Raw genomic sequence first — 5,141 nt, forward strand, 5'->3', positions numbered from 1 at the left:
TACGTTCACTGTGTGTCGCTGGTCCATTGCATGCTGCCGGTCGCCACCAAGATAGTAAGATGATTGTTGTCACTGATGTTTGGCGTAGCCGAAAGCAGAAACAGTTGCTGAGTGAACATTCTCGTTAGCACAAGCAGGTAAGTTCCTTCAGAAACTATCGGTATTTCGGGAAGACTGCGTTAGCTGCCTTGGAATTGTCCAGAGTTCTACTGAGCGGCATTTCATGGAGGACGTCCGAAGGACCAAGCCAGGACAAACGCATTCGAGATTCACAAAGAGAGCGGCGTGATATATCACTCGATCACGAGACTTCATAACAGTGAGACACACTGCCTGCAGTATCGGCACAATTTCTATCGCAATAATGGAGAGATAGTGCCAGTTTTTATTAAACCATCCGCGGGCTGACCCCGTATGGCCCGGCAAGATATCTTGGGAGCCCGGCCTCACAGCGCATCAGTCCAGAAAGCCATTCGAGATGTACTGCAATACTTGAAGACTACTGAACAAAGTGCCCGTGTGTATAGCTACTCTGCATTATGCATGTGAATTATGACCCATATATACTCATGCTTTGGCTGTCCATTTTTAGCCCCGCCTCTTTCCCAGGCCTTCGTGCAGAGTCGCTAACTGGACAAAATGTAGTTTAACCTCCCCCCTTTCCCTTCATTCTATCTCGCTCCTACCGGGGTAAAAAGTAAGGAATATATCGCTCTAAAGGGTTCTGGAAACTGCCTTTTGAAATTGTGTAATTGGTTAGAATACAACGCCAGCAAATCAGCCGTACTCTAACTTAAGCGAAGGTCCCTGCATAAAAGGAGCTGCAGACCGTTACAATTTGCGCGCCGGCAGTTTGTCGGCTTCACAACAGCTGTGACGACACATGCCGGCATTGGCTCACAGGCAGACCGAAATGAGACACCCACAGGTAAGTGCCCAACTAAACCACTGGGCTTGTACCAGTCATATTAAAGAAGCGAAATGAATAGACGAGACAACACAACGTGCTGCGATGTGTCCGTGTTGACAGCGCTCGTTAGGATTATCGTGCATCTCATGGGTACGTGACACTCTCTCAACAACGTTTCAGGGAAATCCGCAACCATGGAGTTTCCCAGTATGAAATTCTATACTTACGCATCGCTTAGACAACTCCAAAGTAGAATAAGCGTGGATATTTTAAAGACGAACCAGAAGCCTTGCAAGGTTTCGCCACGTTGTTGGATCACCTTAAAAAAATCCACGTAGAATCTCCTTTGGAAGTTGACTCAGTGACGCGTAAACGTCGAGTGTCGAGTTATATTGTAGATCGTGCATGGTCATCTCTGGGCGGCATCGCCATGGTTTCCTTCATATTCTTTCTAGCGTTCGTCGGCGTCTGGAACGGCCCCACAGAAGGCGCATCTAGCGTCCACCTGGCACTGAGCCAAGCTCCCGAAAGGGTTGCAGCGTGGCCTCCGCGATTAGCTCCGGCAACGGAGCTGGAGCCAATCGCGAAGGCCGCCGTTGCAGCATATAGCGGCACCTCTTCCTTCAAGAACCAATTCTCTCTCTCCTCACGGTCATGGAAAGTCGAGTTTGGCATTAAATTTTCGCGAACTCAGAATTTTCCTGATCTGTACAGTCCAAGGAAGTACAGGATGGTCCAAGGATGGTACAGTCCAACAAGTCTGCTTTACATATAGCTCTAGAAGTGGCATTTATTCCACGACCACGAAATTCAACTAAAACTTCGCCGATAGAGCTACATTACACTTTTGTACCGCCTGTACAACGCATTAATAAGGCTCAGAAATGTTCCCACACCGCAAGTGGGAGTGTTTAGTCCACTGGTTAAAACACTCGCCTTGGGAACACGGGGCACGATGTTCGAAACACAGAACCCCCCAGATAATTTATTTTGTACATTCATTGCTGTATAACCATTCATTTTACGTCACAGAGGTACGGACGCACAGTTTTCTCGGTTTGTCGGCATAAAAATACTTACGCAATTAAAAAAAAGATGATTGTTGATCCCACCTTCACAGGCACCGTACGTAACATGAAAGTGAAACATGTCTCCATAGAAGTGGATGCAGCTGTGTTGCACGTCAATAAATACAATTTGCAGAGTGTTAATTGGGCAGGCAAGACACACTTTGACGTGGATGAACCTACGTATTGACGCCACTACCACATCACTACCACGCCACTACCACAGCATTTTTGTCCGACTACACGGTGTCCTGTGTGGCATCCGGGTAAATTGCAACGTGCTCAGATTCATGAATGCGACAGACACAGTTCCTAGTGCTCTCCTCGAACACGAGAAAAGATTGTGCTTCCTGCTCGTGGGTCTCGCTGGTCCCACTGATTCAACGCAGTCATCATAACGCTGAGCGTAGACGCTCACGCGTCTCTTCGGCGTGGCCCCCGTGATTGTCTACGGCAGCAGACAGCGCGCTACTGGAGCTCATCACGGAGGCCACGGCTTCACTGCACCATTCCTAGATGGCGGCGCAATCCATTCCAAAGTGGAAGGCATAAAGGACACGTTTGCGCCAAGAAATACAAATAGCGTTTGTGGCGTAGTTGTCAGGGCGTATGTTTCCGCACTCAAAAGGCGGAGAGTGGAAGGTTCGAGTTCCCGCTCGCGTGATTCAAACTTTTTTCTCAATTTCTTTCTCAGCCATCCGCGTGCCCTTTTACTGACGTCAGTAACACGACGGAAATGACGTACATCACGTCTTGATGGACCACAATATAAAACACATTGGCGTTACAAATCCAAATTACTCCAGTCTACGTATTATACAGGCGCATCAAAACAACCTCCTAGCTGTGCTGGCTCACCAAGCAATGAACTGCATGTCTAGGCCGTAAAGCGACAAACCATGAACGTCCTCAGCGAAACGAACGTGTGTGATAATGAGCGCAGTTCGTTTAATCAAGCAACTTTCACCATGTCTCCCTTCTTCGTGCTTCTGGCTTGGTGCACCTCCGTGCTGTTCTCTAATAATTAATCAAGAGCTTTCAGAGTAAAACGTTCGCCTGATAGGCTTTCTTCACTGCGCAATATGGCTGATTTCTTTCAACTGCATTTCGGCATCTGTTACGGCGAAGCAAACGTATCAGGGGACCGTTCGCTCGGAAAATACGCATACTAACTGCATCGTTGCAGTGTGTGACGTCAGACAAAAGTTGAGCCTTATCATGGGTGATAAGGGCCTCAACTTTTTCGACTGCTTTTGGACATCTATTGCGGGGAAGCAAACGTATGAGGGGACGTTTCGCTCGTAAAATACGCCTACTAGGTGCATCACTGCAGTATGTGACGTCAGACAAAAGTTGAGCCTTATCATGGGTGATAAGGGCCTCAACTTTTTCGACTGCTTTTGGACATCTATTGCGGGGAAGCAAACGTATCAGGGGACCTTTCGCTCGTAAAATACGCCTACTAGGTGCATCACTGCACTATGTGACGTCAGACAAAAGTTGAGCCTTATCATGGGTGATAAGGGCCTCAACTTTTTCGACTGCTTTTGGACATCTATTACAGGGAAGCAAACGTATCAGGGGACCTTTCGCTCGTAAAATACGCCTACTAGGTGCATCACCGCAGTGTGTGACGTCAGACAAAAGTTGAGCCTTATCATGGGTGATAAGGGCCTCAACTTTTTCGACTGCTTTTGGACATCTATTGCGGGGAAGCAAACATATCAGGGGACCTTTCGCTCGTAAAATACGCCTACTAGGTGCATCACTGCAGTGTGTGACGTCAGACAAAAGTTGAGCCTTATCATGGGTGATAAGGGCCTCAACTTTTTCGACTGCTTTTGGACATCTATTGCGGGGAAGCAAACGTATCAGGGGACTTTTCGCTCGTAAAATACGCCTACTAGGTGCATCACTGCACTATGTGACGTCAGACAAAAGTTGAGCCTTATCATGGGTGATAAGGGCCTCAACTTTTTCGACTGCTTTTGGACATCTATTACAGGGAAGCAAACGTATCAGGGGACCTTTCGCTCGTAAAATACGCCCACTAGGTGCATCACTGCAGTGTGTGACGTCAGACAAAAGTTGAGCCTTATCATGGGTGATAAGGGCCTCAACTTTTTCGGCTGCTTTTGGACATCTATTGCGGGGAAGCAAACGTATCAGGGGACCTTTCGCTCGTAAAATACGCCTACTAGGTGCATCGCTGCAGTGTGTGACGTCAGACAAAAGTTGAGCCTTATCATGCGTGATAAGGGCCTCAACGTTTTCGACTACTTTTCGGCACCTATTTCGTCATCTTCATCGCATTCCTCTTCTTGCTCTTCTGCTTCGCTACCAGAAGACGTGCACCGATTTGTCCGGCGAGGGATGTAACAACTTGACAGGCGAGAAAACGAGTACAGAAAGAGAGAGGGTGAAAGAAATAGAAAGAAAGTGAAAGAGATAATTGCTTGGACGAAAAAAAATTTTCCCGAGGCGAGATTCGAACTCGCGTACCCACAATCCGAAGGCGAGCGTCCTAACCACTGTGCTATCCAGGCAAGCTTGCAGGGAAGAGCATAGCCTTGTATAGTATAGTACAGCAAGTTGGTGAAAAAGGAATGTGCGTGTTAGGAGGCGATGTGTGAGGTTTAGGGGGAGGAAAAGGAGGATGGGAGAACAAGTGCAGGGAGAGATAGAGAGAGACAGAGATAGAAAGCAATAGACATAGAGAAATAGATAGAAAGAAAGGGAAGACACAGAGAAAAAGATTGAAGGCGAGAAAGCTATTTCGGTGAGAGAGAGAGAAAGAAATAGAAAGAAGAAAGAGATGATGGCAAAAAAAATTATTTGCCGAGGCGGAGATTCGAACTCGCGTACCCACGAACCGAAGGCGAGCGTCCTAACCACTGAGCTATCCAGGCACGCTGGCAGAGAAGAGCATAGCCTTGTATAGTATAGTACAGCAAGTTGGTGAAAAAGGAATGTGCGTGTTAGGAGGAGATGTGTGAGGTTTAGGAGGAGGAAAAGGAGGATGGGAGAACAAGTGCAGGGAGAGATAGAGAGAGACAGAGATAGAAAGCAATAGACACAGAGAAATAGATAGAAAGAAAGGGAAGAAACAGAGAAAAAGATTGAAGGCGAGAAAGCTATTTCGGTGAGAGAGAGAGAAGGAAATA

At 47.3% G+C, this 5,141-nt stretch overlaps 1 long non-coding RNA gene across 1 annotated transcript; it reads right to left on the reverse strand.

Moving 5' to 3' along the window:
- Positions 1-3,216: 3,216 nt before the first annotated feature.
- LOC125758550 (uncharacterized) lies at positions 3,217-4,344 on the reverse strand. The gene is made up of 3 exons (XR_007416211.1): positions 4,152-4,344; positions 3,729-3,856; positions 3,217-3,436 (listed from the first exon to the last, which is right to left on the reverse strand). It is a non-coding gene; the product is annotated as an uncharacterized LOC125758550 (long non-coding RNA).
- Between the last annotated feature and the right edge of the window lie 797 nt (positions 4,345-5,141).

Source organism: Rhipicephalus sanguineus, chromosome 5 (genome assembly GCF_013339695.2).
Source record: "Rhipicephalus sanguineus isolate Rsan-2018 chromosome 5, BIME_Rsan_1.4, whole genome shotgun sequence".
NCBI lineage: Eukaryota > Metazoa > Arthropoda > Arachnida > Ixodida > Ixodidae > Rhipicephalus > Rhipicephalus sanguineus.